We start from the raw sequence: 13,397 nt of genomic DNA on the forward strand, positions 1-13,397 counted from the left end.
GATAGTCTTGCTTCTGAGAACCAAGGGCATGAATGACAAACCAAAGGATCAGAATATGCCCCACATTATTCTAAGGAGACTGTTTCTCCTCTAGGAGTCTCCTAAGTTGGAATCTTTTCTCCTAATTGTAGCTCTGAGGCAGCACATTTGACCAACACACAAAGCTATTGGATCTCCTAAGCTCCGGCTCCTTCTCAGTTTTCCTCAAGTGTTGTCTTTCCCCAGACGTTTAGGGATTACAAGTTGTATGTTAATTTTTGTATGTGAAGTTTCCCATCAGACCGCCTGATGCATCTCTCTGCAGTGTCGGCTGGAGGTAACCACAGAATGTGGCTCTGAGGCTGTCTTCACTGAGAACACTACGTGTCCGAGAGTGACCGCCAACCATTCTTTCCTGGAGTGACCAGTCATCCAGGGTACTGTCTCTTATATGTGACACAAGCTCCCACACCCTTTGCTTGCACCTGCAGGCAAACATCCAGGTGAGGTTATATGGCTGTATGGTCAAGGGCCAAGCTATTCCTATGGGCCAAACGAGTGCATTGCTTTGCTGGTTGCCACGGAGTTGGTTCTTACTCTGAGTCTAGGTCACTCTGAGGTGTGCAAACTTTTGCTGCCAACCTCAAATTTGTTATCAGACCTCCTTCGGTGTTTTTCGCTGTGGTTTCCATTTTCAATTCTATGTTGTCTATTTCATGTCTTTCATGGTTCCCAGTACCTGAATGACTCTTTTGCCAGCATGATGTTTATGGATTTATTTATTTATGTGCCATTTTTGTCATTTTGCACTTGGAGCAAGAGAAGAAGCTATGATATATTTCAGGCTGCCATCTTAAACAAATGAATCGCATATGCCTTCTATATGCTCAAGAATCCACAAACATCACCAACAAACATTGACAATTATTCCACTATTTGCTTTTGCCCTCAGCAAATTGGGTAGTTGAAACCATGTCTGTCTTTAGGTCTATTCCAGGTTGATCTCCAATCTGATATCAGAAGAAAAACAAAAATGAAGCTGGCCATAGTCTCTCATTTTCATAAGAATTCCCCCTTAGAAATATTCAGTAAAAAAAAAAAATTAAATGTAAAGGAGAGTTTAAATTGTAGGAAGCTGAGACAACCCAAAAGATCAAACTGTGTAATGAGACTCAAGAATCAGAGATTTTTATCTACTACCAGACCTTACTAATGTCTTCAAGAATATAAGTTGTCACAAAAACACAGGCAGAGCAGAGAAAGGCCCAGGCCCCCAGTGCTACTTCCCAGGCCCTTTCTGCCTACATCAGATGAGTTATGGCCCAGGTTGACTGATGTGGTTTCTAAGTAAAATGTCACTAACTCTCAAAGCTCTTTCACTTTATACTCAGACACTTACCTAGTTTATCCAACCTCTTCCAGGGAGGCACCTCTCATGAATCCATGCATCCCAGATTTGTTTGCTATAAACAAACCTAGACAACCAGGCACATTCTACTAAAAACATTCCTTAGATAAGTATTCTGCTAGCAGAAGCCATTGTTTGATTGACAGGAGGTCTAGTATCAGTAGGTTAAAAGGCAATTGGACTGGGGCACAAGGCTTCTTTCTCAGGAATGTCTCTTCCCAGTTGCCCCTCCACCACTCGCTCCATAAAAGGAGTAAATGGGTTGACTTGCTGCTCATCTCTTCCCTTCCCAGCAAACAGTCAACATGAAATCAGTTTTATCTCATGTGGGCCACTGTCGCATTCAATTCTAATTCAGCAGGTGTAGAAAGAACCTAAATTGTTACTGGTTTTTTTAAATTCTTTCCTCAAATCCCCTTGAAAATTCAAATAAAAAGTACAGAAATAGAGCAGTTGTGAGAATCATTCTTTATCTACATAGAACATATTTTTCTTTAGTTTATCTTTTTTAAAAATGTTTTGAAAAGCATCTCATTGGCTACTCCCTCCTAACATATTATGCCACTAAATGTGTGGAATCTTAGTTTTTAGAATTTCACCCTTAAAAATTAAGGTTTTAATGTTTAGTAAGTAGCACACTTACATAGAGAAAAACTGGTAATTCTCACAGTAAGATGTAGAAAATAGTTTCCATATTGTTTGCTAAGTCCTATCCTTTGCTAGTGCCTACCTGGAACATTGTGTTGAGAAGGATTTGCAAGTTAGTTATAGATTTAACAACAACCAAAAAAACTCTATGGTTAATTGATAATTTGGGTCATGGGCATGGATCTTACCATTCATGATCTAAGCTATCATTAAACATAGTAACTTACAATTATGTTGCAGTGACAAATCTGGGAACAGTTTTGATAGATAAATGACATGACCCTGTTTGCCTGAGATAGTTCCGATCTTGACCTACTGTCCCCATGTAATTTTTCATAGTAATTTTTAGTATCATTTACTCCCAAAGGTATCCTATAAAGAGGTTATGCTGTATGGCTACCCTAGTAATAGAATGCAAGAAACTGAATGAGGAGGCATTAGATTGAGGCTCTTGTTAGGAATCTACATAAGAGGTTACAGAAAATAAGATTTAATAAGAGACCTTAGGGACAGTCAAATGTGGAGAGATGTGAGGATTACTGTGGTAAAGGATTGCCTGCATGAGTCTTTAGAGCCTCTCAAACTTGAGATCCCGGTTTAAATATCCTATTTCGCTGGGGGATCTAGGTAGCTCCATTGGTCAGCACAGAGCCTGGAGCCTGCTTCAGATTCTATGAGTCCCTCTCTTTACCCCTCTTCTGCTCACACTCTCTCTGTCTCTCAAAAATAAAATAAATGTAAAAAAATAAATAAGTAATAAATAAATAAGTAATAAGTAATAAATAAGTAAATAAGCATGTAAATAAATAAATAAATAAATACCCTATTTCACTGACTGGATAACCAAAACTCAGAGAATGAGAGTTTAATTTAATTATTCAGTTGCACAGCTTATTTTTGGCACATCTACTGATTCCCAGATCAATGTCTCTTTCACATACAGCATGCTTATAACACCATTTTCTATCATTTGTCTTAAGAAGCTGTGGTGGGTTGATGAGTGTCCCCTAGAAATTTCTGCTCACCCAGAACCTCACAGTGTGACCTTATTTGAAATAGGGTCTTTACATACAGATAGCTAACAGACATATGAAAAGATGCTCAATATCACTCATCATCAGGGAAATGCAAATCAAAACCACGATGAGATACGGCCTCATACCTGTCGGAATGGCTAAAATTAACAACATAGGAAACAACAGATGTTAATGAAGATGCAGAGAAAGGGGAATCCTCTTATACTGTTGATGGGAATACAAACTGGTGCAGCCTCTCTGGAAAACAGTATGGAAATTACTCAAAAATTTAAAAATAGAATTATCCTACAAATCCAGAAATTGCACTAGTAGGTATTTACCAAAAGGATACAAAAATACTGACTTGAAGAGACACATGCAGCCCAATGTTTATGGTAGCATCATCAACAATAACCAAACTATAGGAAGAGCTCAAATGATGTCCATCCACTGATTAATGGATAAAGGAGTTGGTATATATTCGTTACACACATACATACACACACAATGGCATATTACTTAGCCATAAAAAAAGAGAATGGAATCTTGCCATTTGCAATGATGTGAATGGAGCTAGAGTGGATTATGCCAAGCAAAATAAGTCAGTCAGAGAAAGACAAGTAGCATATGATTTCACTCATTACATGGAATTTAAGAAACAAAACAGATGAACGCAAAGGAGAAAGAAACAGGTAAACCATAAAACAGACTTTTAACTATGGAGAACAAACTGAGGGTTTATGGAGGGAAGGTGCAGGGTGGGGGTGGGGGGCTAGATGGGTGATGGGTACTAAGGAGGGCATTTGTTGTGATGAGCATTGGGTATTGTATGTAAGTGATGAATCACCAAATTCTACTCTTGAAACTAATATTACACTGTATGTTATTTGACAGGAATTTAAATAAAAACTTGAAACTAAAAAAGAAAAAGAAATAGGGTCTTTGCAGATGTAATTAATCTCAAAATTAAATCATCCTGAGTTTGGAGTGGGTCCTCAATCTAATGACTGGTGTTCTTAGAGGGAGAGAGAACACAGAAAGACACAGACACCACACAAGGGAGAATGCCATGTGACACCCACGTGAAGATCAGGATAGTGCATCTACAACCAAAGAATGCCAAGAATGGAAGACAGCCAGAAATTAGGAGACAGGTATGGGACAGATTCTCCCTCACCATCCTCTGAAGGAACCAATCCTTTTAACACCTTGGTTTTAGACTTCTGGCCTCCTATCCTGTGAGACAATACATTTCTGTTTTAAGCTATCCAGGCTGTGGTCCTTATTACAGCAGCCCTAGGAAACTAATGTACCAGCTCTTCTCATTCACGTAGATTTCATAAGGTCATTAAATTGCAATCTTTAGAGGGCAAGGATGAGATGATGTTGGTTCATGTGTCTTTTCTTTCATGGAGGAAAGAATTTCAGTAGTTTTTTGATGGTACAGCTAGAAACACAGAAAAGCCTGAATCCTGCTGCATAATTTATCTCTACTTTCTCCATCCTCTCTCCAGCCCCCAAAACCCCCACCCCAACCAAAGACAGTTTCTTGGAGAGCTGTATATAAAAGAGCCATTGTCACATGGAAAACGAAGTACTACTTTATTTAGTGGCATAGCACCATGCAATTTCTAGAGCAAAGCTCCAATAAAAGTTGAGTAAAGTGTATATATCAAGTTTGAGGCTTAGGTGGGACCTTCTGATTCCCTCCTTCCTTTGAGTCGTGGGATAGAAAGGCAGACAAATTATAGACTCTGACTGAAGGAGCAATTCCTTTTTCTTGGAGAGGAATGAGGAACTCAGTGGTAAGGGGTAGAATCTTCCTACCATGGAAAAGAATACAACAAGGTCTTTTCCCTTCTGCTCTTCAAATTGAACCAGTGCCTTGCATGTAGTTGGGCACTCAATAATTGCCTATGGAAATACAAAAATCACTTCAAATGATGCACATAAAATATGTCACTGCTATCCATTTATTGGACCCAGTGTGGTCTCACTTTTGCTTAGATAAAAGGGAAATCTCAATGTGCTTTTATGTCTGTTTATTCATGTAAGCATATATAAAGAGACTATTAAATTGCAGTTTTTTTGATGGGCACTGGATATCCAAAGATGAGTGTAAAATAGTTTATGGAGGTCAGAATCCAATGGGAGGAGCACCTGGGTGGCTCAGTTAAGTGTCTGACTTTGGCTCAGGTCATGATCTCACAGTTCACGAGTTCTAGCCCCATGTCGGGCTCTGTGCTGACAGCTCAGAGACTGGAGCCTGCTTCAGACTCTGCGTCTCCCTCTTTCTCTGCCCCTCCCCTGCTTGTGCTGTCTGTCTCTCTCAAAAATAAATAAAAAACATTAAAAAAAAGAATCCAGTATGTATAGAAAAAAGAAGCAAAGAACTATGATACTTGAGATAGATATCATTCTATGGGTATGTTCAGCCTTCCATAGATGCACAGGGGAGATATATCTAACTCTGAAAGCCAGGGGAAGGAAGACTGGGAAAGGTGATATCTGAGATGGTCTTGAATTACACATACAAAGTTTGATCAGAAGAATAAAGGACAGAAAGTAAAATATTTGAGGCAGAGGAGCGTTTCCATGAAATCTCATAGAGAGGAGACAGGGTTGGGTAGAGGAGCCACGCTCTCTGAAACACTGGGTGTGTGTAGAGGAAATAGATGAGGTTAGAATGGCAGGCAGGGGTCCTGGAGGGTCAGCAGTGGCAGAACTGCATATCTCAAACTGAAGATTCATGACATCCATGATGATTATGACATCGTCAAGCAAAGGCTAAGTGAAGTTATGTTTGGCATATTCTGATGGAAGAGATTCACTTAAAAAGTACGGTGTTACTTACCCCAAAAGTTAATTTTAATACATATTTATGATCAACAAATACGTACAGAAATAATTCACCTATTTTATTACTAAAATTTATATCAGAATGAATTGACTAATGTTCTAAGCACATTTAACGAAATATTATCGCTCATGGTACAGTAATCCTCGAAGGCATGAACCATTATAATCTCCATTTTACAGATGGGGAATCTGAGGTACGGGGAGAGGTTACATATCTTGCCCAAAATGACACACCTGGTCAGGGCAGGATTCAAACTCAGGCTAAGTCAGGATCGCGTTCACTTATACCAGTGCGTTGCCATGGCATTAATGATGGACTGCCAAGACGCGCGTGATGTAGGTGCCCCACCGATTTGGGGTTTAGTTGGGACTGAAACCCAGGATATAAAATCAGGGGTGGCTCTACCAGACTGAGAGAAGTCCTAAGCGAAAGCCACACATGAAATAACTTGTTTTCCTCTACCTCTACTTGTTCATTTTCTGCAGAGCCTGATCCAAATACCCTGCTCTTGTCATATTCTTTGTCGCTTGCAGACAGTTTTGTGATAGGTATAACCTCATCTTAGTAGTCACTAAACGAATGGGTCCTTGCTTTTTCAACCAGTTTATGTTGTTTATGAATTGCTATATCATCTTGGACTGGAGTCTGAGTTCTCATACCTTTCATAAACAAACCACTCTACGTGTGTGACTCACGCATGAGGCGAGTATGGCTGAGTTCTGATGGGGTGAAATCACTTGTGGCATGATAGGTCTAAGCACATGGATATCCCACGCCCTGTAGAGCACATACCAGCTTTTATGTGCTCTATGTGACTATCCGGCAATGGGTCTTGCAACAGATTCTGCAGATGCCATACCCCCATATGCAATGCCTTTCCTTATAAATGGCCAAGGCAGTCACAGAGTCCTTGAGGCTGAGGTCCTTGTTAAAGGCTGCTCAGCTTCAAATTTCAGCTCCACTTTGTTAGCTGTTAGCTTCGACAAACCACCGATGTTCCCAAGCCTCAGTTGCCTCCTCTGAAGATAATAGTGCCTAGGGATTTTTTTGAGGAACCAAGCTGATAATGCATGCAAAATCCTTGCTGTAGTCCCTGGCTTATCTAAGCACTTCACAAACATTGGTTACTATCATCATCATTATTATAAGTGGCTGAAATCCAAATACATTTATATCGTGTTGATTACTAGTCTGCACTTAGGGCTGAAATAGGAACATAAAATTTCGCAATAATGAAGTGTCCCAAATTTCCAAGTAAGTCAGGGAGGTGTTCATTGTAGTCTGGTTTGAAAATCTGGATGTGTGATGGTTGGCTCTCTCATGGTAGCAAATCTTGTAGGTTGGTTTACTTCACATGCATCCCTAACTATACCTTCTTCCACTATTGAAGGTAAGGGGACTCATACTTTATTTCCTAGCCCAGTGTTGAGATTGAAATAGGAGTCTTCTATAAAGAACTTCCTTTCCTAAATTAAAAGGCAAAGCCCACTTAGTGTCCAGATCTTGGTTTCTAATGCCATTCCAGTAAAAGAGAAAAGGGCTCCCAGGAGAAATGGCTTATTCTAGGATTGGAGTACAAAGAATACAAGATGGGCATGAAGAACCTTGTGCCAAAAAGTAGGGAAGTGCTCAAAACAACAACGGGGGTGTATCAAAGGGACACAGGAGTGAACTGAAGAAGCTCCCAGCAGCCAAAGCTAAAACAATTTGAGCAAAAAAAAAAAAATGCACAAGGTAACATTGGATTATAACCCAAGGCATAAAAGAAATGTCAATAAGTGTATATGAACATAAACAAAAGGTTGGTTAAATAAATGAATGGGAGAGGAGAGGCAAATCTCTGGTGCAGAAACTAAATAATGCCATTGTGCCTTCAGCGGTAGGCTTTCATTCCATAAGTATTTATGTATTATTATTCATGACAATAATTGTGCAATGTTAAGATTGATTGGTCCCTGTCTCAGCCCAGTTCTTACGTTGAATCTGCTTGTGCCCACCAAGCACAGTTACAGACATTATTTCTTTCTATACATCCACCATCCATCAATGACCAGGGCTCACCCTTTCTCATGCATGAAGGAGAACTCAAGGACAGTGAGGGTAATTGTTCAGTCAAGAACCAAGCAAAGGGTAAGGCAGACATGGGTATCTGTCCATAGGCAGTCCTGGACGTGCTTTGGACACTGACAGCATCATGAGTGTAGCCCCTCAGATGGACAGAGCAGTGCTCACTCAAGAGAAACTGAGCCTTCCCTAAATTCTTTTCTTTTCTTTTGTTTATTTGTTTTTGAGAGACAGAGAGAGACAGAGTGTGAGCAGGTGAGGGGCAGAGAGAGAGGGAGACACAGAATCGAAGCAGGCTCTAGGCTCCGAGCTGTCAGCACAGAGCCCGATGTGGGGCTCGAACCCACGAACTGTGAGATCATGACCTGAGCTGAAGTCGGACACCTAACCGACTGAGCCACCCAGGCGCCCGAGCCTTCCCCAAATTCTGAGTCTACTCCTCCTATACAGTCCTTCCAGTTCTGAGGCCCTCATCTGGGGCCACACATTCCATCCCCCTTTGCACATTGTGCACCCTTCCCTTTGACAAAGCCTGGAGAAATTATTTTCTCATGTCACAGATGGAAGCCTTGCTCCTCTCTTCATATATTCCAGAGTTACTGTGCCCACCTTGAGTAATTTCTACCGATCACATTTTAGGATTTTGAATCTCAAAACCATCTTTCTGCTGCCACATCCTTTATTCAAGGCACTCAATGAACAGCCTAGTTTAAAGAGAACCAAATGATGACGATGACAGAGCTGGAAACAAAATTAGCTATTTCAAAAGCATTCCACGTCAATCTGTCTTTCCTCCTTCTCTCCCTCCAGTTCTTGAAACATCCACATATTCCCATGATCATAGTGCAAAGCAGAAAGTCTCCAGAGCCTTACCGCAGGCACAGATGAAATGCGGATGCAGACGAAGGAGAGAACACTGTCAGCTTCCAAAGAAACCTTGAAGGATTGGGAGTTGGACACGACCCAGGAAAGGGCACTCCTGGTGGAAAGAGCAGCCTGGAGCCAGGCAGGGAGCAGGGAAGCACACATCCACAGCAACTATAGCTGTATGTGGTCAGTGTGTTTGGGCACAGGTCAGAAATTTAGATTTTTCTGACAGTGTGACGAGTGAGGACCTGCTGAAGGTGTCAGACAGGGGTGTGGGGGGCAGTGATAGAATGGTACTTGCAGAAATGGTACTTGCAGAAATGGTACTATGTATCTGAAGGACAGACAGATAGATGAGAAATGAACATGGAAACAGCAAGACTGGTCCAAAAACTGTGCCACCACATGAGAGGTGACAAAGGGCCTAAACCAGGGCTGTCGCCATGGAAATGGAGAAGAGTGTGGTCAACCTGAGGCTACATAACAGCTGGAACCCCTTACCTGCTCACTCTGTGCCAGATACGGTCTTCCAGTTTTACCTGGATTATTTTGTTTAATCCTCATTACAAGCCAATGGGAGTTATATTATTATTACCGTATTCTACAGATAAGGAGATTGAGGTTGGATGACAATCACTGGAAAAACCCTGCGCTCTCTCTCTTTTCCTAGCGTAGTCATTGAGATAGCTTCTCCCCAAGAGGGCCACCCACTGTCATTCATTTCCCCCGACTCTAATTGTCATTTCCCATCGAGGTAGAGTCTCTTCATCCAGCCCTTTCACTACAGGCTGTGCTACGACTCCTTCGGTCACAGAATGTTGTGTGTACCATACTGCCTTTGCAGTCATCGTCAGCCAAAAAACATAGGAAAGACTACCAGTGAGAACCACCTTGCCAAACTCGCTCAACACGAGAATCATGAGAGATGGTGACAATGCCTGCTGTAAGCCACTGGGTTTTAAGGTTGTCTCTGCAGTAACCGATAACAAAAACATTAATGAGACTTCTTTTGTCTCTCAGAAGTGTTCTGCTGTGGACAAGGCATTGCATGGTTAACCTGCGTTTAGGAAGTATAAACAACCGGGACAACCCAAACTCAAACCCAGGTGTATCTGTGCTTTGAGCCGTAAGTTCACTATGTAAGAGAGTAAATGGTGTGTGCATTTAAATTCCCTGGGGAAAATGAGATGTTTTATTAATCTCTTCACACATCAGATTACCAGGCACTCTGTAAGTACTGAATTAAAAAGTGTTTGTTAAGTGAATAATTAAATACATGGATGGGTTAAAGAACGGATGAGAATCTGTGGCCCTTAGTTGGTAAAACAGTTGGGGAGACCATGCACTTTTTTTTTTTTTTTTTTTTTTTGCAGAAAAGTAAGCCAGTGGATACATTTATCAGCTCACCGCATGCTCCCACCGCCCATTCTTCAGCCTAAGCTTTAACCATTGTGGAGATGAAAGGGTGCAAAAAAAATCTAGAATAAAACCTAATATGAGGTTTCAGTAAACTCTAGGGTAGACCTTTTTTAAAAGAATGATCTGATTTTTTTTTTCTAAAACAGAAATTATGCCTAGCTTTTATAATGGCTCAGGCCTTCCTCAAGCACTTTTCTCATAAATTTTAACATTAGCATCCTTGGTGCTGCTTAACCGCAGGTAATGTGTTTTTTCAGCCATATTCTTCTCCTAGAGCTCATTAAAAGCTCTCACTCCCGTAATGACTTCTGGGCCTCCAGTCAGACTTATTAGTGCAAAAGGAGCGATAGATGCCTAAATGTCAGGTCTATTTACCGGCTGAAAGGGCTGTTACTGGAGAGGCATTTGTCTTCTGTGGGGACATGCTGACTGTGGCTAGTTAATTCCAGTCTTCCTGATGGGAAACGGTCCTCCTGAATCCAAAACTATTTAGTCCAACCAGGCTCCAGCTTGGCGCACGGCAGTCCAGGTCATGCAACTTCCCAGTGTGTTTTCAACAGGAGTGATTACTGAAGTGGCCTCAGAAACTGCCCGGCAGGCCAGAAATGCCTCCTGGGCAGGCACTAAACGTGCATTTAGCATTTATCCCCCAAACAGAAATAAGTGTGGAAAAAGACAAAATAAGGCACAAAAGGTCTGAACGTAGCACCAAGAAGCAATGTGGTTCTTTGTGAGACTGGGGTCACACAGCAGATGCCGCTGCAAAACAAAAGCCTAATGAACATTTCAGACGTAGGGAAAGGTGCAGAAAAACAGAACAAAAATCTGTGCACCCAGCACCCACTTTTAGAAGTAAATAATTACATACACCTAAAATAGATGTTTTTAAGGTTCAAAAGAGTCTATGCATTCGAAACGTTGCCTGGCTGTTAAAAATCTAATTAAAAAGCACAGCACAAGGCTTAGCACGATGAATGTCTACTCCTTCTCTTCCCCTCCTTGCAAAATGTGTAAATAAGCTCTCTGGCAGTGAGACTTCCAGACCAAAAGATACGTGTTTGCGGGTAAGTTTGGGACAGTGAAATTGTTATAAGCGAATAAAGCAATTATTACTGTTGTACTTTCCAAATGAAGTAATGTATTCTTACGGGAGATTTATTTTCTCTTTTTTAAGTAAAGATTTTGTACTGAAATGCTTTGGAAAGCTCCCAGGGATAATTCCACTATTCAAGTACAGTCTCACAGATTCTGAGGGTGGAGAATGAATGATAATTAACTCCACTCATTGTGGAGGTTTTTGTAATCTCCTGTTTTAGTTCAAGCATTGGGCGGGGGGGGGGGGGGGGGGGGGGAATATGTCCTTGCGAATCTGTAGAGAAATTAGCCAAGTATGTAAAATCAACTGAATCAGACAAGGTAAATAACAAGAACGTAAAAGGGCATAACAATAATGAGCCACGTTCACTGACCAGCTTTGAGGTGAGAGTCGTGCTAAGTACTTCATGGGTATCGATTTGGTTAGCCTTTGTAAGGACTTGGGGTGTTAGGTACTGCGATCCTTTTTTTTTTTCTTTCAGCCAAGGAAATCCATCATAAGACAGGTTGATATGTCTGGTATCAGAGACGTGGGAAGTGGTAGTGCTGGGTTCAAATCCATGTTTTTAACCACTGTGCCATACCTTGTACCACTCGGAGGATATTGGCAAAGATGGGGATCCCTAGTCACCTAGGAGCAGCTAAGAGATTGCACTAGTCCAGCCTCTTCATTTCACAGGTGAGCAAACAGGCTAAATGGGGTAGCACCTCTGCAAGATTACAGGGCTGAGGCTTCGGTTTGGATCCCTGAATCGGACTCATTTCTTCTTTTTCATATGTCCGAAGTAGAGTGGATCGTTTTTCTTCTGAAACCTATTTATCCCACCATATTCCAGACCCATGAGATCCCAGTGTTCTCAACCCTGGCTGCCCTGTGGAGTCATCTGGAGAAGATTTCAAACAAAACACAACGAAAGCTCAACCAGATTAAGAGATTTTTACCGAATTTACAGGTCCACAGCGGCTCTCATTTCTATCTCCTCGACCTTGGATCCAAACCTTCGGCATCTCAGTAAATGGCACAACCAAGTTGCTCAGGCCAGAAACTGGCCAGTTTGAATACTCAGGCCAGTATTTATCCTCGATTCCTCTTTCCGTTCCATCTACAACCAAACCACCGACTTGTGTCAGGCACTGGGTAAATGTTTGTTCAATGAAATCAGACATTTATGGTGTGGGTCTTCATTTGGAAGGGCACAATTTTTTAGGTTATATATGTTTGTGTTGTGTACACACACACCCTGTCTGGACTCCTTCTTCTATCCCTACGTGTCTCCTCTCTGAGAGGATCAAATTCAGACTCTAAAGAGAGACCCGGTACTCCGAGTGACATCCTGACCCCATGACGAGAGGGCTTGGGTCGCTTTTGAGCTCTTACATTTCTGTTTTATTCTTCCCACCCATCACTCCCGCCTTTTGCATCATTGGCATATCCACAGGTAATTTGTGTGGCCCCGAGAATTCTCTGCTCTGCAAAGAACTGATAGAGAAACGTCCTTTAAAGCAATAATTCCGGCCATGTTTTAGTCAAGCAAGCAATAAAGGGCTGCCAAGATTGATTAAACAGAGAAGCCAAGCCGCGGCCTCTCCTCAGTCATGAGAGCTGTCTGTCTAGATGACACTGCCCCAAACAGACCCCTCTGACCTTCTACTCCATAGCCTCTGTTTGGTGCTGGGAATAGACCTCGCCGACCCCGGGCTGTGACCACCCACATTAGGGAGAGTCAATGACGGCTAACAACTTAAAAAGTCAGAGAGCCGGAGAAGGACATTTTTCTCTTTTGATGTTCATGAGGTCACATGGCAGGTACGGTTTTTCCAAGTTCATGCTTTGTATTTTTGCCTAAGAAATAAAAAGATCCCAGGGCAGTGCTGTCAACTACAAGCAAATAAGAACAATATATGGAATTTTAATTTTTCTGGCAGCCGTATTAAAAATAGTAAGGAAGGTGAGATTAGTTTTAATCATAAATTTTATTTGGCCTAATGTGTTAAAAAGTATCGTTTTCTCAGGGGATAAATATAAAGATTATTAATGCAA

At 41.5% G+C, this 13,397-nt stretch overlaps 1 long non-coding RNA gene across 1 annotated transcript; it reads left to right on the plus strand.

Moving 5' to 3' along the window:
* The first annotated feature begins 494 nt into the window (after nucleotides 1–494).
* On the plus strand, nucleotides 495–13,105 carry LOC128312811 (uncharacterized). The gene is made up of 4 exons (XR_008292573.1): nucleotides 495–4,205; nucleotides 8,786–10,072; nucleotides 11,839–12,035; nucleotides 12,193–13,105. It is a non-coding gene; the product is annotated as an uncharacterized LOC128312811 (long non-coding RNA).
* The last annotated feature ends 292 nt before the right edge of the window (nucleotides 13,106–13,397 follow it).

This window comes from Acinonyx jubatus, chromosome F2 (assembly GCF_027475565.1).
Source record: "Acinonyx jubatus isolate Ajub_Pintada_27869175 chromosome F2, VMU_Ajub_asm_v1.0, whole genome shotgun sequence".
In the NCBI taxonomy this organism is placed as follows: Eukaryota; Metazoa; Chordata; class Mammalia; order Carnivora; family Felidae; genus Acinonyx; species Acinonyx jubatus.